The sequence below is a fragment of the Mus musculus genome, chromosome 16 (genome assembly GCF_000001635.26).
Source record: "Mus musculus strain C57BL/6J chromosome 16, GRCm38.p6 C57BL/6J".
Taxonomy (NCBI): Eukaryota; Metazoa; Chordata; class Mammalia; order Rodentia; family Muridae; genus Mus; species Mus musculus.
In genome coordinates this window covers 91,953,673-91,980,773 of record NC_000082.6, presented here as the reverse complement: position 1 = coordinate 91,980,773, position 27,101 = coordinate 91,953,673, and the positions used below count along the sequence as shown (strand labels likewise).

At 46.7% G+C, this 27,101-nt stretch overlaps 1 long non-coding RNA gene across 2 annotated transcripts; it reads right to left on the bottom strand.

Moving 5' to 3' along the window:
- Positions 1-14,543: 14,543 nt before the first annotated feature.
- On the bottom strand, positions 14,544-26,764 carry D430001F17Rik. Of its 2 annotated transcripts, XR_003951964.1 has the most exons (6): positions 22,589-22,921; positions 21,525-21,686; positions 19,539-19,633; positions 19,115-19,208; positions 18,823-18,888; positions 14,544-16,453 (listed from the first exon to the last, which is right to left on the bottom strand). It is a non-coding gene; the product is annotated as an RIKEN cDNA D430001F17 gene (long non-coding RNA). The 2 variants fall into 2 exon arrangements; XR_876250.1 differs by lacking the exons at positions 21,525-21,686; positions 22,589-22,921 and adding an exon at positions 26,497-26,764 and having other exon boundaries at positions 14,544-18,888.
- Positions 26,765-27,101: the final 337 nt, after the last annotated feature.

Sequence of the window (27,101 nt, the reverse complement as noted above, 5' to 3'; positions counted from 1 at the left end):
GGTTAAGTCCTGCAAGGTGCTAAAGAAGATGGCTGCAAAACAGGTGGCCCTGGCAACAGCAAAGCCCCGCTGTGGAGAAGCGCTCTAATGCTGGCACGATTTCAAAATTCAAACACAAGCTCTCTCTTGTTTCTTCCACCCTCAAGTGAAGATTCCTCTGGTCTGGGATCCGGAAACCCTGAGAGACCAATGCCACCACTAGCTCGCTCTATGACCTTGGGGACGATACCTACCTCTCTGGGCCTTGGTTTGCTTTGTTGGTTGTATTTTCTTTCCTTTTCTCTCTGGTAAAAGTACAAGCTGGGTGCCCTGGGTCTCCACATTCTCGAACATTCTGTCAGCTTTGAAAAGGTGTAGTCCATTCTCACCTCAAAATTTTTGAGGGTTTAGATTCAGTGATTGATGGTGAGTGATGACTCTGGGTTTTTTTGATGATGATAGATGGTGTCCATTTTCACTCTTCTGTCCGCTGGCAACACAGCATCAGCACCAAAGCCCCATCTCAGGGGAAAAAAACACAGCAATGCACATCTTCTCAAAGCTGAGCATCATGAGGCTGGAGAGATGCTCAGAGGATCAGAGCACTGGGTGCTCTTCCAGAGAACCCAGGTTCAATTCCCAGCACCCACATGGCAGCTCAGTCTATAAGTCCAGTTCTAGGGGACCTGGTGCCCTTACACAGATGTAAGCAATGCAAGCAAAACACCAATGCACATTTTTAAGATGACTTTTTCTGTTTGTTTGGGTTTTTTTGGATTTTTGTTTTGTTTTGTTTTTCGAGACAGGGTTTCTCTGTGTAGCCCTGGCCGTCCTAGAACTCACTCTGTAGACCAGGCTGGCCTCTAACTCAGAAATTCGCCTGCCTCTGCCTCCCAAGTGCTTGGATTAAAGGCGTGTGCCACCACTGCCCGGCAAGTTGACTGTTTAAAAAGAAAAATCTGTACATCGTAGGTTGAAGATTCGAGAAAAGAGAAACTCGCTCGTTCTTGGAAAAGGACTTTTGACCCCAGAGCAGTGTTCACCTTCACTTCATTCACCCTGACTGTGACTATAAAATGTGTCCCTCCTCAGCCTTGATGTCACTCCTCCTCAAGCATTCAGATGACTTTAGAATGCTGGAGTTCTGTTCTACCAGTAAAGATGAAGTGACTGTCACCCTCGGGAGCACAGGAGAACACAGCTCAAAGCGCACTGAGGGCAGGACTGCCTGCTGGCTGCTGACGCTCAGCTCAGTGCTGAGGTGCAACAGGAAACACCACAGGCCTCCCCAGCACCACAGTCCTCCCCCCAGCATCACAGGCCTCCCCAGTACCACAGTCCTCCCCCCAGCACCATAGGCCTCCCCAGTACCACAGGCCTCCCCCCAGCACCATAGGCCTCCCCAGTACCACAGTCCTCCCCCCAGCTCCACAGTCCTCCCACCCAGCACCACAGTCCTCCCCCCAGCACCACAGTCCTCCCACCCAGCACTACAGTCCTCCCCCCAGCACTACAGTCCTCCCATCCAGCACCACAGTCCTCCCACCCAGCACCACAGTCCTCCCCCCAGCACCACAGTCCCCCACCAGCTTGAAGGCTGCGGTTGCCAGGAGGAGGGAATGAGGAGAACTCATTCCTCCCTCAGTGCTGGGCTGAAGGAAATTCACCAAGTGGAACCAGGGGCCTCAAAGGAGTTCATGTGCTTTTTCCAAAGAAGAGCCTGAAGGCACTTAAACCAAAAATAGATGCAGTGCAGGGGGAGGGGGGATGTTGGCTAATTTGTAAAGAAAAACTGTGGCTCGCTCGCTTCAACTCAACCCTCACCCCCCCCACACACACACACCACCACCTGTACACTCTGTTCCTATCTTCCCGCCAGCCTGAGCTTGTCCCTCAGGGTGTAAGGCCAGCCCTCAAGAAGCTAATCTACTCGGACAATCAAGCAGTAAAAGTCAGGGCAGCAAGCTTGCTAACAGGACAGAGACCATAGCGTTTATGTCCTGTGATCTGAGTTCCCTCCTATGACACGTACAGGCAAAGGTAGGGAGAATTATTTACCCAAAATGTAAAATCTAGGAACTCCCATCCCTGCTCCCTCCCTCCCTCCCTCCCTCCCTCCCTCCCTCCCTCCCTCCCTCCCTGGTGGGCAGAGGAGTCTGAACTCTGAGATCTGTGTGAATGAACCTCTGAGATCTCACAGTGAAAGCGCCAGGGTAAGCACTGCAGGTCATCTAAGACAATGACAATGACCAGCAGGAGACAGTCTTCCATGAAGGTCCCACGTGGTCATGCCACAGTTCTGCACACTGCTGAAGGGCAGCAAGGCCAGAGAGAGAAAGCCATTGACCAGGTGACAGTTGACATGTTACAGTCTCGAACCTGAGGGTTGGGATCCCTGGCCATGTCCAGAGACAATTGGAGATGAAGAAGTAGAAGACAGGATGCCTGAGGGAGCTCGGGAGGGGCTCACGGAGATCCCCAGCTGTGGATTACCACGAACAGATGAAATTAACCCTGCCCACTATATCCAAAGAAACACTTGGGGGACTCAAAACCATAAAAAGCTCAATGCTGCTCATATAAGAAGGAACCCAAAAATCTGTCAGATATGAAAAGCATCATAGCTAAAATTAAGGAGCAAATGGGCGTTTTTTTTTTTTTTTTTTTTTTTTTTTTTTTTTTTTTACTACATATACATTGAGCACAACCAAAGAGAGAAACTGTGCCAAAATTAAAGCAGATAAAAGCAAAGATGACAGGGGGGTGGGGGTGCAGAAGAGAAAGGGGATAGCCAACATGGGGAGTGGACTTAGCCTAGGTGGAGCTGAATATCAGAAAAGAGAAAGGCACAGGAGAAAGGATGATGTCTAATGTCGGAAAGAAGGAAGCAAATGTGCAGAGCAACCTGAGTGGAAAGGAGAGAGATTCCCTTCAAAGATATGCTCAGGAAAAGGTCCACTGACTTCTGAAAACCATGGCTTTATACCAAAGTGAAAATGCTACTTTACACATAAACAAACAAACAAACCCTGGCCCCTCGGGGAAATACCCGTCAAGGATGACGGTAGGGTATCGGGAGGATGGGTCATTGGGAAATATGGTTGAATTGCTCAGGACAGTGACCTGAGTTAAATCCCCAGCGCCTTGTTTGTTTGTTTGTTTGTTTGTTTGTTTAAAAAAAACCAGGTGTGGTGGCAGGCACTTAGGCACTTGTTATTCCCGCAAGCCAGAAATAGGGACAGGCTCTGGGCCTCACCACTAGTTCCCAGCCAACGTGAGACTCTCTCAATAAATATAAATAAAATTTAAGCATTAGAAGATGCCTAAAAATGGCACCTGAGGTTACAGAAGAGAACAGGGAAGCAATTTCTGCATCGAACACATAGAAACCTGAAAGTACAAAATGGAGATGTGAGTTGAAGAACTGTTTGATATCGTCTGATAAGATGACTGAGTCGGAGCGAACTATGTTTGGCACCACCCGTGCCTAAGCCCCCACGTCACAGAGAAAAAAGGCTTCGAGGGGCATTGAGCAAACCTCCAAAAGCCGAGCGGAATCACCTGCGACTGTTCACTGAGAAACCCATGTGGCCACTGACCAGAAAGAGCACACTACGTCCAGGGAGACTCAGTAAAGCAAACCTAGTCTGCAAATATAAGGGGGAGGGGGCTCGGAGAACAATCGCCGTTGTGGGCGCTGGCTCACGTTGCTTAGTGAACTCAGGTGAGAACACTCTCGGATGTGTTTGTTTACCGTGGCTTGACAGTCACCTCGTCTCCATAGCAATTGATGAAGAAAGCCACGCGGGAGACAATTCTGCACTGTGTTGTAAGTAGGACATGAAGGGGACCCTATGAGAGCGTGGTGTGGATGTAGAGACAGCCCAGCTGCCGAGGTTGGACCGGAAGTCTGAAGCGAGGGATCGAGGATCATTGAGACATTCAGGGGGGAGAAGGGAGGAAGGGACAGAAAAGAGTCTTTGAAACAAAAAGACAGAAGTGAGAAGAATGTCTTCTCAAAATAACAACGTTAGGATTTTCAATTGACCTTGCCTGTGCGAACCCCAAGTGGTGTTTGGGCTGCAGGCAGAGCTCAGAGGAGAGGTTCTTGCTCTAGATATAAGTCCTGGAGTCACTGGCACGTGATGCTAGTTCAAGACACAGATGAGACTGGCTCACAGGATGTGTGTAGACACTTCTTAAATATGCATCTATCAAGTTAGCATGGTAACGGAGGGTGTAGGGAGGACCTGGAATGGATTATACTAAGTAAGAGGACTCTGTCTCAAGACAAACAGGATACATTCTCACATCCAGATCCCAATATTTCTAAGTAGGTACGGACTATGAGACTAGGGAGTGGACCGTGAGAGGGAGCCAGAAGTGTTGAGAAGGGGAGGGGGGAGTCCCATGAGACACAAAACTGGAAATGAGATACTCAGGGTGGGAGGGCTCAAAAGAAGGAAGGGGGAAGGAGAAAACGAGAAAAATAAACAATAAAACTAATTGTTTGAAAACGCCATAATTAAACCTAACTCTTTGTAAAACTACATATATGTATGTATGTATGTATGTATGTATGTATAATTTGTTTGTTTTCTTTCTTTTGTTTTGGTTTTGGTTTTGGTTTTTTGGTTTTTTGAGACAGGGGTTTTTCTGTATAGCCCTGGCTGTCCTGGAACCCACTCTGTAGACCAGCCTGGCCTTGAACTCAGAAATCTGCCTGCCTCTACCTCCCAAGTGCTGGGATTAAAGGCATGTGCCACCACTGTCCTCCTACCAAAAATATTTTTAATTAAAAAAAAACATGTATAGGTCTTGAAAAAAATATTTACGTGTAAGTAAGTGCCTTGGTTGGTGGAAGTAAGGAAAGGATGTCTCTGACCATGATCCCTGTGACCCCACCCCCACCCTGTTCCTCCTGACACTTCATGGCAGTAGCCAGGCCACCAGGCATCCACTGTCCCAGTTGTGGGCAAGGTGGTAGACTCTTCTGGCATTTGAGTATCTAAGGGACAAAGACCAAGAGTCTTCTGAGATGACAGATTTAAGGGTTACCCAGCCTTCCGACTATGAGGAAGCAGAGGACCCCAGTGAGGCCCTGCAACCCACCTCAAGCCAGCTGTAGGGAAGATATCCTTGGGCTATCTGCACTGGCTAGTTTTGTGCCAACTTGACACAGCTGGAGTTGTCACAGAGAAAGGAGCTTCAGTTGGGGAAATGCCTCCATGAGATCCAACTGTAAGGCATTTTCTCAATTAGTGATCAAGGAGGAAAGGCCCCTTGTGGGTGGGACCATCTCTGGGCTGGTAGTCTTGGTTTTATAAGAGAGCAGGCTGAGCAAGCCAGGAGAAGCAAGCCAGTAAAGAACATCCCTCCATGGCCTCTGCATCAGCTCCTGCTTCCTGACCTGTTTGAGTTCCAGTCCTGACTTCCTTGGTGATAAACAGCAGTATGGAATTGCTTCTTGGTCATGATGTTTGTGCAGGAATAGAAACCCTGACTAAGACACTATCCAACCACAGGGGCTTCACAGGCCTTTGTCTGGGGCTATAATTTGTCTGAAATGTCTTCCACCAGGTCAAGCTTTGAGCCGTCTATCCCTAACTTATGGTATTATTTTGGAGTTCGTGGAGACTTTAGAAAGTGGGCCCTGGCTGGTGGAAATAGATCTCTAGGGTGGGCTTTTAAAGGTTTCCAGAGATTTCTCTGCATCCTGATTGGCCATGGTATGAATGAGGCTCCACCTCATGCTATACCCCTGACTTCTTCACTGTAGATTCTCCTCACTTGTTTCGGTTGGGTATTTGGTCACATCAGAACTCCAGTAAACACCTCAGGAGAAGGCCTGGGTCCCAAAGGGGAGAGAGAGCCAGGCACTGAATGAAGCAACCTTCACACACACACACACACACACACACACACACACACACACTTGGGTCCAGATGCAGTTGCCAAACTCTTGTGGACCAAGTATAGCACCAGGAACCGGTGGGCTGAGCTGACACTCAAACTCCTCCAACAAGGGACTTACTCTTGGCAACCTGTGTGGACGGCTACCACAGGGCATCAGGGAGAATGCAACAGACCCACACACAGACCTCGGCATTTCAAAGTCCCCTGGAATGTGTGCATATGACCAGGAAAAGCATGAGACCCGGGAGATGACATGGGAAAAGGAACCCAAAGTAGGAGTCAAATCATCTAGAGAAGACACCAAGCTGTATCCCCGGGATCTGTAAATGAACACATTCCTAAAAAAGATGCAAAAGTTTCAGGTATGGTGGAGGTTCCGCCCAGACACTCAGGAGCAGCCAGAAATGAAAATGTATCATCTGTCAGTGCTCATAACAATCTTTAAAGGGTGTAGAGCAGAAGAGAAGGAAGAAGAGGAGAAGAGAGGGAGGGGTGTTAGAGGAGGTAGGAGGATGCCTGTGTCTTCTCTTCCCACACAATATTGTAAATACCTGGTATAGCTCACACACAAGAACACCAATGCCTGCCACTGACACCAGACCTGCGGCCCCCAACACACCAAGTCTTTCAGAGCATATCACATCCCAGACGGATGGCTCACCAGGCTACCACGTCTCTCAGTGACATTGTTTTCCCACTTGGAGATGCCCATCCACCCACATGGCCCTTAGGATGAGGTCATGAGATGAAATATCTTTTCTGCCCTGCCTCTGTACATATCTTCTTATGTCTTCTACCTTGCTCTCAGCCTTGTCTCTAGAGTCATGCTTCAGCTGGGGTCAGCAACACATGAGGCTATCTCAGTCTCTGAATACGCAAAGCCACATCGTTGGCCATAGTTTTTCCATTATTGGCATATCCAACTAGGCAGAAACCAGACTAATGGGATGTCAGACCCCCTCTTCCAGGCTGGACCACATATCAAAATTAAACAAAACACAGGATAATTTACAGGAAAGGAGGCAATGGAACAAGATGCTGGGCCACTGGCCTTGAGCATGGAAGAAGAGACCATCAAATGAGAACCGTAGCATCTGTCACTTTTAGAGATGCTCTTCCAGAGCACCTGAATTCAGTGTGAGCACCCACGTCAGGTGGCTCACAGCGCCTGTAACTGCAGCGCCAGGGGAACTGACACCCTCGCCTGACTTCTCCAGGCACGAGCACAGGCACACACACACACAAACAAAAGTAATTTTAATTATTATAAAATGCATCGTCGGACAAGAAGGCAAGGAAATGTTCTCCCTGGGACCCTACAACTCAGAGAATACTTGATTTTTGAATCAACGAAATAGATTTGAACTTATGACCTCCAGAATGAAGGAAGCAAAAGAAGGAGATACGTGTGCCGCTTTAAGTCAACAAGTTTTTAGGAGTATATTACAACAGAACAGTAAACTAATAAAATGAGCAAACAGAGACATTTCATGACTTGCTTCAAGTCACCCGGCAGGTAAGTGTAGCCAGAATGCCTCCCCCACCTCTACCATGTGACCCTAAGCCCATGTTTTCTTTTATAAAATCTGCTGTTTCAGCCGGGCGGTGGTGGCGCACGCCTTTAATCCCAGCACTTGGGAGGCAGAGGCAGGTGGATTTCTGAGTTCGAGGCCAGCCTGGTCTACAGAGTGAGTTCCAGGACAGCCAGGGCTACACAGAGAAACCCTGTCTCGAAAAAAAAAAAAAAAAAAAAAAAAAAAACCAAAAAAAAAAAAAAAATCTGCTGTTTCTAAGTCTCCAGCAATGCAGGGTGTAACCAAGGGAAAACAAATTGTGTGTGTGTGTGTGTGTGTGTGTGTGTGTGTGTTGAAGCACACTCATCCCTCCATCTCCCCATAGCCCACTACAGGTACTTCTCAACTTAATTTTAATAGTTAACTGTAATTAACAGTAACTTGACTTAAACGTAATTAACAGTTGTGTTAGATATTGACAAATGCATTGTGAGATTAAACACCATACATCGAAAATGCATGTGATAGCCCCAAGCTTTAGAACATCAGAGTTTAACACAGCCAGTACCCGGAGCCTCAGTCGCTGTGGCTGCCCATTGACATGAGGGACACTTCTGCCGTACTGCTGCCCTAGCATGGCTTGAAAAGATCAAATTCAAGCAGTTCCCTAGTGTCCATGGTGACCTGATCCAGTGCAAGCCAAAGACCATTTGTAACTTTGTAAAGATGTCCCTGAGCTTGAATTTTGTGAATTTATTTTTCAATGCTGTATCTGTCTCTACTTTGGAATATGAAATGTTCTGTCTGTTTTCTGACTTGACACAGAAATGGAAAGAAAACAAAATTACTGTCCGTTGTGAGCCCTGCTAATATCAGAGTGTCAATAGACTAGTTGGCTACAACTAGAGTTCAGGCCCTGAAGGCCAACTTCACTGGAAGCACTTCTGAAAGCAAGAACAGGCTAATGCGGGCTCTCAGACAAGCTGGTCCCTTTGGTGTAAGAGCCCACCCTTTGGGCTTTGCTCTCCTGGTGCATGTTGAATTTTCTCCTTTATTTTCAGGGCTGGAAAAAAAATTCCCTTTTTATCTTTAGAGGCACGGTCATGGGACTGAAGGGGTGGCTTTGCAGTTAAGAGCAGTCAGAGTTCTTACGAAGGATCAGCACCCACATGGTGGCTCACAGCCATCTGCAACTTCAGTCCCAGAGAATCTGATACCCTCTTCTGATCGCCGGGGACACCAGGCACACATGCGCTGCACATGAAATAGTAAAATGAATCGTCAAAAATAGTTTAAAAGATGTTTCCCACTATCTAGCTCAAAGTGGCTCCATACTCATATTCTCCTGCCTCAGTCTCCCGAGTGTTGACATTTTAAGCGTGTGCCATCATATCCAGCCAGCCTCTCCTATGTTCTTACAGCCCTCACTGAAAAGACTTCTGCCAGCTCTCTGTCACGGTAATAAAACCCTTAAGACAATCAGCTTGAAAAGAGGGCAAGGTTTATGCCCGTGTTGTCTGGCTCCATGGTTTGGCATGTGTGGCTGGCGAAGTGGCACACTATGCAAAGAGCATGCATGGGGAGGGCTGACCTCATGAGAAGGAAGAGAGAGGAAGAGACAGGTCCTCCTAGAAGCAATTCTCCCAGTGCAGTAAGACCTCCCAGGGCTTCATGATTTTCAATTTTAACAAAGAAACAAGCCTTTAACACCTGGGCCTTTGATAGACATTCCAGGTGCGAATAAGTGTTACACAGTGTCTGCCCCTCAACATATCTGGAGGGGAAATTTACCATAACACTCCTTCCGTATGTTGGTGTGTGTGTGTGTGTGTGTGTGTGTGTGTGTGTGTGTGTTGTATTTACATATGCACGGGGATGTACACACAGGAGCATGTGTGCCGCTTGCTGTGTGTAGGCCAGATAGCAACATCTGGCGTCTTTCTTTTCCTGATTGTTCCTCATCTTAAGTTTTGAGGTTTTGAGTCCTCCTCTCCCACTTACACCCCCCCCCCGCACCCCGTGCTGGGGTTACCTGCACTTCCCCACGCTGCCATGTGCAGCTTAGCCAGGGGCGCTGGGGACCCAAAATCAGGTCCTCAGGTTTACACAGAAGGCGCCTTCCCACCTGAGGCATCTCTCCAGCCCACCAGTGCTTTCTTAGATATGAAATTTCCACTCTGCCCTGCTGCCTTGGCTAGAGAAACATGACTTAACCTATATGTCTACATGCAAATCCATGTCTGGTGGGCAACTGCTTAGGTATGATGACTTCACACTACTGAGAGCTCACAATATGTCTTATGTCATTATTTGAAAGAGAAGAATAAGAAGGCCAGAACACAGCAGTGTTTCATTTAACAGACCCCAGGAAATGAGAGTTGGAGTGTTCTCCCTGTACTCCCCCCCATCCTTCCGGGGCTCCGCCCCCCGAATTCTGAAGTCCTCTTATCAGCGCTCATGAAAACAACAGTAGGAAAGGGACATTATCTGAGCCCTCGATCCCACTCCTAGCTCCCTAGGTCTGCTGGTTTCCTACTTCAAGGCTCTCCACCCTGAGCTTAAAAGCCACCAGCATTTGCATGGTCACCAACAATGTCCTTGTCTGGCCTCTCCGCCTGCTGCTCTCACAGGGGTAGGGGTGGCCATCCCCCAGCGCCAGGCCTGGCCAGCACCACCTCATTGCTCAGCTCGCCAGTAATGAAGTGTACTGGTGATAGCTTGGCTCAGGACCCACATCTTGCCTCTGTGCCTGGTAGGTCCCCTCAGATGCTTACACACAGGACAGAAAGGCAGAAGTCTAAGTCACTTGGCACAGAAAGGTGCCAGCAGCTGCAAACTCTGGTGGCCCGAACAGGACAGTGGGGACTCAGTGAAGGGAACATACTTGTTCTGTCAGTGGCTCCATGGCTAGGGAAGAAGTCCCCACAAGTCCCAGATGGGACCATTTGTCCTACACATCCCTGGTCTCTCTTCCCAACCAGCACTAAGACAGCACCCATCACCCTCATTTCCAGCTACCTCTTCACCCTTGCCTCTGCCATTGGGAAACTCAAGGAGCTGAGATGTAACACATTAAATACAGCTACACACAAGGCCCTCCGGTGTGCTGCAAATCATCCGCTGGAAAAGTGACGGGTCATTCAAGATGCCTTCACTCTTCTGTTAGGAACTGAACTCAGGTCCTCTGCAAGAGCAGTACACACCCTCAGCCACGGAGCCATCCCTCTGGCCTTTGTTCTGCTATGAAGGTCTCAGTAGTGTGTTGTCTCTGGGCTCCGTGGATCTGAGAGTGCTCTGGCTGTCTCTGCCTTTGGAGTTCCCACTCCAGCTGGAGAGGCAAACCTGAGTGTGGAAGTCGGGCTACAAATCGCACTGTGAATGGCAGGGATGGGGGCGGGGTTGGAGCTAATCTGGAGAGCCCGCAGCCACCACTACACCAGAAATAACAAGGAAGGAAAGGCAGGAAATGAGCCTGGAGAAGAATTGCATGCTGACCACACACAATAGTGACCAAGCTCGCTCCCCTACGTCTCAATGAAGCATGCATTCATTTTTACTGTGCAAGGTTGAAGTTGTAACCACTGGTGTACCGAACGTTTCCTGTAGATTAACACGGAGCTGGAAGAGTTGATAGCTTCAGCAGCGATTCAGGCTTTTAATCCAAGCCAGTCATTCATTAACCCTCAGGAAATTCTTAGTGCCAAAGTCATTATTATTATTACATGCTAAACCCCAAGCCCCAAATGGGTGTATGGCTGCTTTTCTCTCCAGGATGCTCAAAGTATGAGTCAGGCAGGGAGCCTGACTCATTTCCTAAATTACCTTCTGCCTCTCAGGGACTTTGCCTTTGGACAATGGGCCTGCTGCTCAGGGGGCCTGGCAAATAGCCCCTCTGAGGGGTAATGATCACTTTTGCTTTCCTGTGGGGTTCTGACTGGCTCCAGACTTTACCCTCAAATTTCTGCTCTTCTGTCCTGCAGTCGTATAAGCTGTGCATCCCTAATCCCTCAAAAACTCAGAATTTCTATTTTACTGCTTCAAATTATTATTGAAAACACTGTATAAAATTTCCTTCAGGTAAATATGAAACACATTATTTTGTATCTAGACCCAGCCCCCCCCATCTCCCAAATTTCCTTTAAGTATATGCAAATATTCCAAAATATGAAGAAATCCAAAATCTTAGTCAATGTGGACAACATCCGTCTGGGTGGCTGAGGACTACATTTCCCAGACTGCGCTGCAGTAGGTGGTCATGTCTATAGGTATAAGAAGAAGAATTGATGAGAATGACATCATAACTTTGCCCTAAAGGAAATGGTGGTGTGATCGCCCTTCACCCTGAAGTCCCATACAAACTGTCTAGTGCTGACAGATGACAGGAAATGGTCAGTCTCATCAGGCACACGGTGGAAGGGCAGCATTGTAGATGGCCATGAATGGCTACGCTCTACATGGAAAATCAGCGTCATTGTGCGCATCACAAGGCAGCATCGTGTGCACCACGTGCAGCTGTGTAAAAGCCCCGTCTCCTTCCTAAGGAGAGAAACAACTACTCCGTCAGCATCTCTTTTGTTTCCTAGCTGGGTCAGACAATACCATTACACCCAGCTTTTATGTGAGTGCTGGGGATACGAACACAGGTCGTCCTGTTTGCATGGGAAGTGCTTTGCCCACTGAACCACCTCCCCTATTTTGTCTAATATCCTTACATGTATGCATATACACACACGTACATACACACATGCATATGCAATATTCAATTTTGGCAGTTTTATAGGTTCTAAAGTTTCTGGATACTCTCTCCTGTCATTTTCAAATAGAACCAGAAAACAACATGAAGATCAAATATTTGCATATAGATGTTATCTTCTTATGTGTGTCCATCCAATGTGGTACAAATCTCATGACTAAGGTCTGGTCCTCTTTTGCAGGATGCAGCAACTTCTGGTTTATTCAGCAGCAGCCCGACCCCTCCCCCACCCCATGCCCAGAATACTAACTATGCACACCTGTAAGAGCTTCTAATGTGTCTAATGTGTTCTAATGAGTTTTCATGTATCCCCATGAGAACGGCCGTCTTTGTCTAACAGAACCCATCCTCTGATTGATAACTGTCCTTTCTTGCTTAAACAAGATATTATTCAGAATGGATTTGCCTAGTATTCCACAGATTTCTAGACTCTGTGGCCACAAGTTGAACCATTTTCCATTTCTGTACCTGGGCTCTGGTCTGATGTGTAGAGAGACGTACATGAGCTAGTTGTCTTCAAACTTCAGCTCCAGCCTGACTTGAGGTTCACCCTGGGCCTCCTGAGCTTTGTAAGTCCTTTGTGAAGAGTGGTCCTCATTTCTGCTACTTAAAAACTCTACCTGGGAGAGTTACACATGAAAAGGTCTGTAGCGGTGTGGTGACTGGGAAGGGAAAAGGAGGATGGGAAAGGTGGGAGGGGCTGTCTGTCAGCAGGAGCATCCCTTAAATCCTGAACAGGACAATCCTCAAGGGAGACAACACAGGTACTGCCCCTTCCTGGGCTACGGAGGGGATGGTGAGTTCCTGGTCAGCCTAAGCTGTATAGCAAGCCCTGTCTAAAAACTAATAACAAAATAAAACCATCCTGATTTCTATAGACATCACAGATACTTGATGATCCTCAACAACCATTTTGAATCTTATACCCATAGGCCTTTCATCCAGACCGCAGCCCGACAAGCTATACAGGCTCACATGGACAGCATGTCCCTGCATGCTGCACAGGCTCACATGGACAACATGCTCCTGGTGTACAGAGCATGCTATACAGCCTTATATGCATAGCATGCTACATAGGCTCACATGGACAGTCCAGACACGGATCCTAATACAGGGACCACCAGCTGACCAAATGGCAGAAACTGAAGATGGGGTACAGCTTAACCCTAGCCTCCAGACGACCCCAACCTCAGCAGAAAGGAAGCAGAACTGTAGTCAATGGCCACAAGTCCTGGGCTCATCCCCCTCTAACCCTTGTCCCATGAAGTCATCTCTTTTTTATGTATATAAGCAAAAAGGCTTGATTGCAGATGCCACCCCTGTACAAAGGGCCAGCCATGCTCATATCCTATGCAGTACCTTCGTTAATCTGCCAAACCCTTCCATTCTGAGCTTAGGCATTGCTCTCTCTGATGGCCACAAGTGTAAGGCCCTTCCTTTGTTCTGTGAGTTGAAGTTGGTTGGCTCTCCTATCCCAGATTCTCCCATTTCCAGTATCCAGCATCACTAGAGAATACTTCACCTGAGAATAGCAGTGACTGATCATTAAATGAGTGAGCCACACACTCCTTTCATTATTCAGCTGGACGGCCAACAGCCATTTGTCTTGCATCTGCTCCACTGTCATCGCCCATTCCGTGAGTTACTTATCAAGTGTCTATAGTGGACCTGGCGGTCAGGACCAGCTACCTGTAGAGTACAGTAACTGTAAAGGGGGAGGCTTGTTCAAAAGTCACTGGGAATTGAAGACCCTGACAGTGAAGCATGTGGCAGCGGTGTCCTAGAAGTCAAGGAAACTGGTAACAAAATAAACACTCATACCATTAGAGAGTTCAGCAAGAAGAGATAGATGTTAAGAGGTATCAAGTTCCCCACCTGGAACTGCTTCCAGGACACCCTTTGGGTACCAAAATCTGCAGATGCTCAAGCTCCCTGTATAAAATAGCATGCTGTTTGCACATAAGCCACCCACTTCTGTTTGTTACAATGTGTCTAGGTTGTTTGTACATAACCCACTTGTGTTTGTTACAGTGTGTCTAGGTTGTTTGTACATAACCCACTTGTGTTTGTTACAAAGTGTCTAGGTTTCTTCTGGTGTCTCTTGCAATCCAAAGGATGTGCAGAGCTGTTCTATCCAACAGGGAATCACAGAGACAAACCCATACATGTTCCATACATAATTTCTCCCAAATGTCTTCAAATCATGGTTGACCAACTCTGCGGCCTTGGAACCTATGGGCAGAGAGGACCAAGCCTAGGGTGTTATAATTTTAATTTATATAAGAAATGCATACATGTAAATCAGGAAAATAATTACAAAATGTTAGAGAGTGATGGTTCAGTGGGGCAGTTGATGCAGAGATGAAAGAGGAGTGGAAGTGTGTGGGGGGTTGTATTTTAATTAGGATGATGGGGGAAACTTGATTGACATCTGGAAAGAGACAGGCGCAAGCTGAGCAGATGTCTGAGAAAGTCACTCGGCTGGAACAGTGTTTGTAGTAACGAGGAAGATCCGAGTCCGTGGAGTGAGAATGGAAAGCATGCCAGGCGTTCCTATCACAGGGCCATGGCTAATGCAGACCCTGTGACTTCCCCTGCTCCTCTTGTCACAGCTAGCTTCTCCCAACCCTTATGTTTCACAGAGCTCACTCCCAACCACCCAGGCATCTACCACTCTCAACACTGAACCTCCTCAGTACCCTTAGGGCCCTGGCCACAGTTTGTAATGATGAATTTATTTGTTTGCAGAGCAAGTTGTTGGTTTGTTTTCCGGCCCTGGCCTGGTCTCTGGGCAATCTGACAGCAAACAGCACATATGTTTGACTTCTCTTGCAGCCGTTCCCTGAGCATTTAGCAAATGGACACTTAACATCCAGGTAATCCTCACCACACCAATTCTGAATACCTGAATTTTCCTGCTTACTGAAGGTCACTGATAATCCCCCAAATCAATATTCAGGGTGTTTTCTTGGTCGGGTGTGGACATGTGTGCACCTGGGAGGATAAAAGAATTACCAACAAACATTTTCCAGCTGAGGTCAAACAGAGAAATACTCTCTTATCTGTATGCCTGTGTGGTATGTATGTGTGTGTGTCTTGGGGGGGGGAGGGGAGGGCGGTGCATGTGTTGCTATGAGTGGAACCGAATTTCAAGAACACATTAAGGAAGCCCTCTATCTTAAGCTATACCCCTGGCCTGCCTTTTTCTTTTTTGTTGGTGATTTCGGTGTATCATGCTGAAGGGCTATCTAGTATCATGAGCGTCTAAGTCCTGAAAGACATGCCTCAGGAAGAAAATGCCTGTTAGTGTGGTTAGCTGTGAGGTTAATGTTAATGAATAGAAAATACAAAGTAAATAGGAAACACAAGGACAAAATCATATTGAGGCAAAGTCTTGAGTAACCCAGGCTGGGCTTGATCTACTAAACTGCCTTCATTTGGGATGACAGATGTGTATCACATCTGGGCAAGACTAGTAATCTTCGAAGGAATGGATTTGTTCTCTGGAATGGGTTGTTAGAAAGTGGCCAGCCCCTCTGTCCCCTTTATCCGTGTTCATTACTGCACACCACCACCACCCCCCCCCCACTATGTGACCTCAGCTGCATGGTATACTGCTTCACCAGATGCTAACAGGTGCAGCCACCTGGTTCTGACCTTCCCTGGGTCCATGTTTATGATTCCCCAGCCTCAAGTACTTAGTCATCATAGCAGTAGGAAGTGGTCTAAGACTCGAAGGCAAAGCTGTCCATTCTGCTGCCCCTTCACTGGAAACACCAGCCCAGAGACACAGTCGCTTTCCTTTCATGGGAGGCGTCTTCCGCTAGTCAACCAGAAGATGGTGCTGACATCAACCATCTCCAGCGATTGTGGTTTCAACCTCAGAATAAGAACCAGTCCTTCAAAAAAGGCATTGTTTGACTTCCTGTTTGACAGCTCAGTCTCAGCTGGGAATTAGATGTAGCTCTCCCTGAACAGCAGCGCAGTGCCGTGGTGATGAAGAGAGATGTCAGAGGCCAACCCAAACCTCCTGAGCTCCAGAGACCCATCGCTCAGCTTGCCCAGGCCATGGCTCAAACGCCAACAAAGTCCTACCCAAAGCTTCTGCCAACCTTATCGGCTACTCCAGGAGAGACCTCAGTCCACTGAAGAACGAAGTATCAAGAGATAATCTTAAGGAAGGCAAGTTCCTCCCCTCCCCCACTTCTCTGCTTCCTTTGTAGAAATGAAATGTACCCTCTGCTTCCAGGTTCCCATGCCTTCCACCATGATGAATTCTGTGCCTGTGGAACTGTAAGCCAAAATTGAATTGAAACAAAAACCTTTCCTTACAACAAAGAAAGAGATGGATGGAGGGAGGGAGAGAAGGTGGGGAGGGAGGACAACAGATCTCATAATGAACCAGCAAGAAAGGCCACAGGGCCAGGAGTCTGAAGAAAAGCTTGTAACCCAGCCCTCTTCCCAGGACCACTCGTGTAGACTCTGCGTACCAGTATGGAAGATGCCCTGCTTCTCCTCTGGGGGAAATGAAGGCTTAGACCTCCTGGGCTAGCTGAGAACTTAAATACCCATGATGGCTGATCTTCGCTGACACCTTGACACACCTGAGAAGAGGAGACTTCACCCACCCAGGAGCTGCAGCTGTCTTTGAGCTCCCATGCCCCTACAAAGAAGCCTAATAAACCCACTGGTTCGCCACGCTGGACTTTAGTGGGCCAGTGCCCTATCTGCGGCGGTGAATAGACATTTGTTTGTGTCTTCCCAGGAAAGTCACAGAATGCAGTAACTTGTAGAAATGCCAGCGTGGACTGGGAAGGAGAAAAGATTTGGGTCTCCTTCCCACCTGCCACATTGCTCCCTCTGGCCCTTTACCAGTTCCCTGTGACTGCTGCCTATTGACAGTAAATAAAAGGCACAGACAGACCTTGGCCTGATGGAGACCCACCCCCAAAAGAAGCATTTCTGGAACACAATTGCCACATTGAAAAGCCTTGTAAAGAGAGGCCTCCAACCATAACCATGGGGCCCTCTCACCTCTAGAAATACACTTCCTCCTGTCTACACATCCCGACATACAAACAATAACTCCATCACCAGGAGACCACAGCACAAAGAGAAAGGGGGAAGGGACAGAGGGAGGAGAGAGAGAGAGAGAGAGAGAGAGAGAGAGAGAGAGAGCAAGGCGTAAATAAGATGTGTGTGGGCAGACAGGAAAAATGATTGAACGGCAGAAGACATGAGGATGCATTTGACACAATGGCTTTTACATCACACCTACACACACGGCTAATATAAAGTACGTTCACAAACAGGTCTGTATCTGCGACGACGACGACGTCACACATTCTGTCTTGCGACTAGAAACAGTATTTGCACTTTGTACCCTGCACTGAATTATTTTATACACAAGATCACCTGGCACAGCTCCTGTCCCCAAGATGCAAATTAACATTTTCACAAGGGGTGGGGAGGCTGGGGGAGAGGGTGGGGGTGGGGGACCAATGTGCTCTGCTGGCCACACTGATATTACTGGGCATGATGGATGCTGCCAGTGCTGTTGCCTAGCAACCCAAGACCCTTCCAGACAACCCAGCAGCCTCGCTAGTGCGCAGTGGCAAACAGGGCTGGTTCAACATGGCACTGGGCACAGAAAGATAATAACGTGGGGGTGGGTTTTGGGGTTTTTTTTGTTTTTTGGTTTTTTTTTTTGTTTTATATTTTTGGTAATCATTCTTGATGATTTCCTGAGGAGATCAACATATCTAAGAGCAGCCTGAGTCCTACATGAAATGAGAGCTGGAAAAATCCCAGGGTTTTTGAATTACCTCCTACTCTGCTCGGGAGAGTTGTGGAATTTTACTGGCTGGTCTCCTGACAATCTCCCCACCGCTGGCCCTCGCCGCTACAGTCTCAGAGTGACTCACCAGCATACCCTCAGAGCTGTTTGTCAGCCTTGTCATGAGTCACGGTTTTTTCAGCTTTTTTTTTCCTCAAACTGAAACACTTGACATTTTAGAATGGGTTTGGGGAAGGTTCTTTTAAAAAAAAAAAATAAAAATAAAAAAAAATAAAAGAAAGAAAGAAAAGAAAATGTAAGCCACTCTCTGGCTTTGTGTGCAAGTGTGGGGGTACGTGGGAAGGGGTGAATAATGACTGCCTGTGCAGGTAAACAGGGACACGTGACCAGCAGCCAGCAGAGCGAAGGCAGCTGGGGGTGAGGGACGGACATTCCCCTAGGCTGCATCTTAGCAGGACACAGGTTGGCCAGCATCCACCCACTTCCAATCCATTCCATCAGAGTGACAGAGTGCTCCCCTCACCTCCCAACAGAGAAATCAGCCCTCCTTCTATGCTCCATAACAGAACCACACAAAGCTCTATGGGAAAAAAAAAAAAAACATCCCACAGGGAAAATTAAGGAACAAAGAAAACTGGAATCTAAGATTAAAAACCGAGAGCCAGAATTGCTGCCGAGAGATTGGGTCCCATTGGACAGAGGTGGGCTGGTCTCTGGGCCTGGATTCTAATCCTGGCATTAAGTATGGGAAGGTAAGAAACTTCTGCCCATTTGAAGGGCCAGCCAGGTGTCTCATTCTGTCTGTCCATTAGCAAGCTGTCTGGCTTGCTATTCCCCATTGAGGGCTCCTCAGACTCAGGTACCTTTTAGCTCTCTCGGGAGCCTTGAACCACATCAGATATGTCATCAGCTCAGTGCACGCTGTATGTCTGTAAGGAGACACAGTTACAAGAAAGAATTAACTAACTAAATCCAATTAACCTCTCAGAACCCCTATTAGTTCCTGTATTTAACAGGATGAATTCAGTATGCCCCGTCAGCCCCACAGAAAAATAATGAAATCTAGGAGTCAACGAGACTGAATGCATTTCTAAGCGTTATGCAATGTTTTCACATTATAAAAAACATTATTGGAAAAGAAAAGGAAATAGTTACCGGAAATGCAGCAAAAGCCGGGGATCGGGGATCAGGGATCAGGCTAACTCCATGCCTGGTGGAGAGTCAGGAACAGGCTCATGACAAGAGTCTCCTTTTCAAGTTTGGAGTGAGAATCAAAAGTCCACATTATTTGCATCGTTGAGCAACGGCATTGAAGATTCAATGTTTAAACCACAAATGCTTTTGTGTTACAGCAACTTAGTAATTTTATTACCTCGCATGCTTTAATTAAATGTATTAAATCCATTCCCTGAACATAAAAGTCCTAGGGATAGATATAAGACAGGTAACTGTTTTTCTTTTTTTATTATTATTATGGAAATATTCAAACATGCACAAAAACTAGAGGAGATGGCCTTAATAAACCTCTCAATGTTTATCTACTTTTATTTCCTGTGGATGCGATTAAAAAAAAAAATACCTTACTAAGAGAAGGGTTTACTTAGCTCACAATCCCAGGTTGCAGTCTATCACTTCAGGGAAGTCAAGGCAGGAGCCTGAAGCAGCTGGTTACGCCTACAGTCAAGAGCAGAGAGAACGGGGAGTCGGGGCCTGCATGGGAGCGCCCAGCTGGGTCTCTCTGTTCTCACACAGTTCAGGATCCCTGCCAAGGGAATAGTGATGCTCACAGTAGGCAGGGCTTCCCATCTAACCTGAACATCCTTCATAGACATGTGCACAAGCCAGGTTCAGCTAGACACCCCCTCATTGAGATAATTATATGGTGTATCCAGCTGTCAACACTGACCACCACAATGCTCATCACACTGCGTCTAGCATCATTACCAATCGCCAGTCTTATTTCATCTACTCCAGGTACCACATCGTGTTGTTTCAGATTTTAAAAAAAATTTTTTTATTAAAAATGTATTTATTAGGTACCCAGTGTTCTGCCTGCATATATGCCTCCATGCCAGGAGAGGGCGCCAGATCTCATTATAGATGGTTGTGAGCCACCATGTGGTTGCTGGGAATTGAACTCAGGGCCTCTGGAAGAGCAGTCAGTGCTCTTAACCACTGAGCCATCTCTCCAGCTCCCTATTTTCTTTTATTATAACTATACAACGGTGTGAGTGTAAACTCATGTTCAGTTTGTTTTATTTGTAGAGTAATGGTGTTCTGTCTGTAAGAATGTCTATGCATCATGTTGCATGCATGCAGTGTTTGTAGAGACCAGAGCATCATCAGATCCCCTGGCACAGTTTCAGATGGTTGTGAGCTGCCATGTGGTGCTGGGAATTAAACCCAGGTCCTCTGAAAAAGCAGTCAGTGGTCTTAACCACTGAAGCCACCCCTCCATCTTCTCATGTTAAAACTCGATCCCACTGTGGTGGTATTAGGAAATGGGGTCCTTTGAGGTGGTTAGATTATTAAAAGTGAGCAATCCATCCTCACAGGACTGGATGGATTCTCTAGGCAATGTGTGAACCTTCATTTCTGAAGGACAGGGTGGGTTGTCCTGAGCTGATGGACCTCTGAACCGATGCTGTGCCCTCTTGGTCTTCTGCATTCTGTGTGAGGTTCACAAGCACTTGATACTCCCCAGAAGCAACTGAGGACCTTGCAGGCTCCAGAACGGTGAACCAAAAAAGTCTTCTCTTTATGAATAGTCTAGTCTACAGTATCCTGTTATAGCAACAGAAAATGGATAAAAGCCAAGTTTAAAATACAAACCCCTGTTTCCAAATGTATGGTACATTTAACTACACTTAAATTGAACTTGGAACCTTGGATAAGCCCAGCCCTGTACAACTGAGCTATACACACACCACCACCACCACCACCACCACCATCACCACCACCACCAACAACAACAACAGCACCCTTTATTTCTGCTTTTTCTTTTGCGACAAGGTCTCCATAAGTTGTCCCAGCTAAAATTCAGTTTGTAGCCCTGGCAGGCCTTGAACCTGCAATCCTCTGCCTTTATCTGCTTTCGTGTGCCAGGAGAGGGCACTGGATTCTTTGGAGTTACAGAGGGTTGTGAGCCCCATATGGGTGATGGGCACCAAAGGAGGGTCCTCTGGAAGAGCAGTCAGTGCTCTTAACTGATCAACCATCTCTCCAGCCCCCACCCCATAATATATATTACTCAGAGGTGACATGGTTAACATAAACCATTTCTATGTCTTATTTCTATTATTTTTTAAATCAATGATTATTGAAAATGAAATAGAATTAATTTAAGAATTTTTTAGAACCTGTTTTGATAGGAAATCATTATCAAAATCTATGTATCAGCATACTTATTATCTGAGGTACTCATACATTCTTTTTCAATTTTATTTACTCTCACTTATTCGCTTTATATCCCACTCACTGCCCCTTCCTCATCACGCCCCCCTACAACCTCCCCCCATCCCCCTCCCCTTCTGAGAGGGTGGTGGCCCCCCTGACATCCCCCTACCTTGACACATCAAGTCTTTGCAGGGCTAAGAGCATCTTCTTCCACTGAGGCCAGACAAGGCAGCCCAGCCAGAAGACCACATCCCACGGACAGACAGGCAGCAGCTTTGGGGGTAACCCCGCTCCAGTTGTTCAGGACCCACATGAAGACCATGCTACGCATCTGCGAAATATGTGCAGGGAGGCCCAGGTCCAGCCTGTGTATGCTCTTTGGTTTCTCATACCTTTATAAAACTCACTAAAATGCTACCGTTAGGTCTATTAAATGTTTCGTTAAAACCTTAGAGTGCTACTTGTTTATATAAGCCAACATTTATTGAAGTGAACATTAAAAAAAATTAAACTCTTAAAAATAATCCAGGATATCTGAAAATTGATTACTGACCAGATGTTTGATGATACTAAGATTTTGTCATTGTGCTGAGCCTGGCGGTGGGGGCACTGAGTAATGTATATTATTGGGGGGCTGGAGAAATGGTTCAGCAGTTAAGAGCACTGACTGCTCTTCCAGAGGAGCCTCCTTTGGTACCCAGCACCCACATGGCAACGCACAACCCTCTGTAACTCCGAAGGATCCAGTGCCCTCTTCTGGCCTCCACAAGCACCAGTCATGAAAGTGGTGCACAGACATTCAAGCAGACAAAGCACATATACACATAAAATAAAAATAATACACAGTTTTAATCCTTATTAGGGGCTGTAGAGATGACTCAGTGATTAAGAGCACTCGCTACTCTTGCAGAGGACCCAGGTTTGGTTCCCAGCACCCACACCTGACAGCTCATAACTCCATGTGACTCTAGTTTCAAGGGACCGGACACCTTCTTCTGGCCTTCACAGACAGCTACAATCACATGGTACACATATATACAAGCAGGCTAACACCTGCACATACCCGTGCACACGATTAAAATATCTCTTTTTTTAAAATCTTTATTGGATTAATTGTGGTTAAGATCTATGATATGTGGATATATATGTTTTTCAAAAAAAAACCTTTCATATTAGAGATTGTAGAAAACACTATCCCAATAAATAATGGAATCCAAATCTGAGTAAGCTTACTCTCTGCTTTAGGGCTTCCATTGCTGTGATGAAACGCTATGACCAAAGCAACGTGGGAAGAAAAGGGCTCAGCTCAGCTCACGTGTCCTGACCAGAGCTCATCAGAAGGAAAGTCAAGGAAGGCACACATCGCCAGCAGGGACTGAAGCAGAAGGCAGAGAATCCCTCATTTCTGGCTTTCTGTCCATGGCTTCCTTAGCCTGCTTTCTAATACCACCAAAGCCACTGCACCAGGGGTGGCCACACCCACCATAGGCGGGGCCTTCCACATCAAGAAACTGCCCCGCGGGCCAGTTCTATGGAGGCTTTTCTCAGTTAAGAGTCCTCCTTCCCAGGGGACTCTAGCTTGTGTCCGTTGACAAAATACTATCATACTATGTATATAATAAGAATGAATATTTATTATGCCTTATGACAACTAATGGCTCGAGTTTTTAAAGTGTTGCCTACCAGTGCGTCAAAAACAGTTGGGTTTGTTTTGTTTTGTTTTGAGGATTTTATCTTTTCCAATTTAAACAGAAAACAAGCAAAACACCATCCAAAAAGTTGTTTAAAAACAAATAGTTTTTTAAAACCAAAAAAAAAATAGTTGTTTTAAAACCAAACTGTTGGTGCCTGCTCATCGTGCTTAAAGCCATCAGACTTGGCTGTGTGTCTTTAAAATTAAAGGTCTTCTAAATTATATTAAAAGTTGAGTATTTAAACATACAGACTTAAGATTAAGGTTGGTGCCTTAGGGTTTCCGTGGCTGTGAAGAGACACCATGTCCATGCCAGCTCTTATAAAGGAAAGCATTTAAATGGGCCTGGCTTACAGGTTCAGAGGTTCAGTCTATTATCATCATGGTGGCAAACATGGCAGTGTGCAGGCAGACCTGGTGCTGGAGGAGCTGAGAGTTCTACATCTGGATGCACAGGCGGCAGCAGGAGACTGTCACACTGGCCAGACTTGAGCATATATGAGACCTCAAAGCCCACCCCGCAGTGACACACTCCCTCCAATAAGGCCACACCTTCCAACAGTGCCACTTCCTATGAGCCAAGCATTCAAACACATGAGTCTATGGGGGCCACACCTATACAAACCACCAGAGGTGGCTAAGTCTATTAAAACTCAACAATCTAAATTAAGGCCCATGAAATCTTTGCTAAATGTTTAAACTGTGTTTATATAAGACTATACGCACACAGATTGCTTGCGTGCAGTTATGTCCTTGTAGCGGTTAAATGGCTTATACATGCATGGTCAAGTAATCGTAAGTGTCGTGAGTCCAAATTCCTTTTAATCCATAATGTAACTAAAACTTTAAAACAAAACAAAACAAAAAAACCTAAAAAGTCTATGTAAGTCTTAGGTCAAAATGTTATTTGGTTGATCATTTTCCCCCACCTTAATTCCCCCCTCCCCCTCCTTTTCTCCTCTGAGAGAATTCTGCACATGGTCTAAAGAAATCTCTACTGCCTGAGAGAACGTAACTCGTGCTCAGGACCCGGTGTCTCTTCCTCGTCTCTTCCTCTGCGGTACAGCCTCTTAATCATGGAGAGTTAGCCCCATGAGGAGTGAGCCTCGAGGCTGGGCTAGTCCTGGAGTCTAAAAACTGGAGGCATGGCTGAGCTCTGCTTTCGGCTCTCCTGAAGTAACTAGGAGGCTTCCAGAACAAAGATCTTATGTTTTATCAGGCTAACCGTTTATAATTTCTACTGAGTATACTGTGCTTCTAATTTAAAATCTGAGTCTTAAGAGAGTTTCCTTTAGAAACCTCTGTCAAGCCTTATCTAAGAGTTATACAGCAGCTAAACTTTAGAGCATAGCCTGTTCTTTAATACTGAGGTAACCTGGCATTCTGGGTGTTCCGTAGCTGTACTCAGGACAAAGACAACGAGGATATGGGGCTGGAAGAACAGCCAATATTATGTCCCATGACCCTAGGTCATCTCGGTCCCAGGGGATGATGGGACATTTCTCCAAGCACTCTGTAGGTCCAGAGAGTCACCTGTCCTCTTGGTCAGAGAGGTCATGGAGACCTCAGGCTGCATTCTCCAAAGAGGAGGGTCAACGCTGTCTTCAGTGCTTCTGACTGACGTCACAAGGCAGCAGAGCTTTGCACGCTATCCCAGCTAAGGGCACAACTGATAAAGAGACTAGAGGGGGTCAGAGGCGTTTCCTAAGTCTCCATGAGTAAGCCCTATTGGGCCCTAAAGAGCCCCAACAACCTTAGCAAAAACAACAAATGCTACATTGTAACCATCCACGTGATATTAATCACACAGCACAAAGTACAGCGAGTTAGCTCAGCCGCTGGCAATCATCAGACCCGTCCTTGGCATTTTACGTCTTATGATGCTCATCCATTGCCTACGTGTGTTGTTTTGATTTAGAATGTCTTTTGTTAGTTTTGTTTTAACAGTTTTTTTTGTTTTTGTTTTTGTTTGGTTTTTCGAGACAGGGTTTCTCTGTGTAGCCCTGGCTGTCCTGGAACTCACTTTGTAGACCAGGCTGGCCTTGACCTCAGAAATCTGCCTGCCTCTGCCTCCCGAGTGCTGGGATTAAAGGCGTGCAAGGGCTCGCACTACTGACGGGCTGCACAGACCTGGCCAAGGCTGTCCTGTGTCTCACCCTTGCTGGGGCCATCAGTGAGAATCATCAAGTCACCCTTGCTTAAATGTTGTATTCTTAATCTTTTGAAAGGGTTTGTCTTCTAGGATAAATGACAACTTCAAACCAGACCCCTTCTGATGCAGGGATTCCAGCCACCTACTACCACAGAAAATCCAAACCCTCCACTCAGACCAGTAGGGAATCTTGTGTCGTCAGTCCCTCACGCGCGTGCGCGTGGGAGTTGGGGGAGGAGAGGGAAGCACGAGGCTGCAAACAGCACCATGACTGACAACGGAACAAACAACCCAGAGGACAGAAAGACCAACACCCTCCTTCCTACTTGAGCTACATACAAAAATAGCAAGCTCCAGAAAAGCCCACAGCAATAGGAGAGGTGGGCGCTATGCAAATGACCTAGAAAGAGCCACGGACCTCGTGCTTTTCCCTCAGTTCTCGAGCCCAGTCTCATTCTTTCGAGTAGTTTTCCTTTCTTAATCGAATGTCGGACTGGAGAGATGGCTCAGAGGTTAAGAGCACTGACTGCTCTTCCAGAGGTTCCTAGTTCAATTCCCAGCAACCACATGGTGGCTCATAATCCTCTATAATGAGGTCTGGTGCCCTCTTCTGGCCTGCAGGCGTACATGCAAGCAGAATGCTGTATACAGAATGAAAAAAAAGAACTCTTTTGGGGGATGCTATTAAAAAATAAAGTCACAACTGATTAAATCGCAGAGAACCACTGATGCTGGGATATCCATCCCCAATTGTCACATCAACAACACATTAGGCAGAGTGTATATCCTAGAAATGACAGGAAATGGAAACCTCAGCAACATGGCTGCCCTAACAGGATGAGAACAGCGATAGCACCAGTAGACATGCTAATGCGAAAGAGATCAATCTCAGAGGCCCCTGCCCCTAGACGAAGGGCTAGAGGCCTGAGAAAATGGGAGAGTTAGCCTTACATAGAGATGAACCCTCTATGATGATACCAAGGGCCAGCCCTAAAAACACACGCACACAAGACACACCAAATGAACCAAGCAGGCTGTACATATACACACACACCTCTGCATAGGTGGGTTAGGGTTAGGGTTACCTATGTATATATGCGAATAACAACAATAATTTTTAAAACTGAAGCCATGAATTTGAGAGGGAAGAGAGGGAGGGGGAAACTAGTTATTTCTAACCCACCAGCCAAGCCGACCGGAGAGGCAGGTAGGCTAGCAGATCTCCTCTTTCCCTCCTCACCTCCCCCGTCTCATCCTCAGCTCTGTAGCAGATGACATATTGTGGCGTCTCCTTACTCTCTGCCCCATTCCCAGGTGACTACGCAGATCCTGAAGGAACGCCATGCTTTCCTCCTTCCTCCTTCCTCCTGCCCCTGCCCTCAGTCCAGCCCAGCCTTATTCCTAAGTGTCACCTCCCAGTGCTTAGAGACCTTTTACCTGGAAACTCAGTGGCCACACCTAGCAGGAGCTCAAAAGAATTTCCTACCAGGCAACACACAGCCACCACACCCTCCTGAGAAGCAAAGAGGACAACAGAAACCAAGGAACAAAACATCCACCCAACATAGTCAAGACCAGATATAGGCACCTACAGTTACCAACACCCTGAAGCCAGATGCCTAGACACCAGCAGAATCACAATCAAAAACAGGCGGAACAATATGTCTCCTCTAGAACCCAGCAACCCTACCGCAGTAGGTCCTGAGAACGGCCACATAGTTGAAGTACAAGACAGAGACCTTAAAATAGCTGTTATGGATATAAAAGAGGTCCTTAAAGAGGAAATGAATAAATCCCTTAAATCTATTAAAACATACAGAGCAGGGGAAGGAAATGAATAAAACAGCTCAGACCTGGAAATGAAAATAGAGTCAATAAAGAGAAGCCAAGCTGGGGAAGAC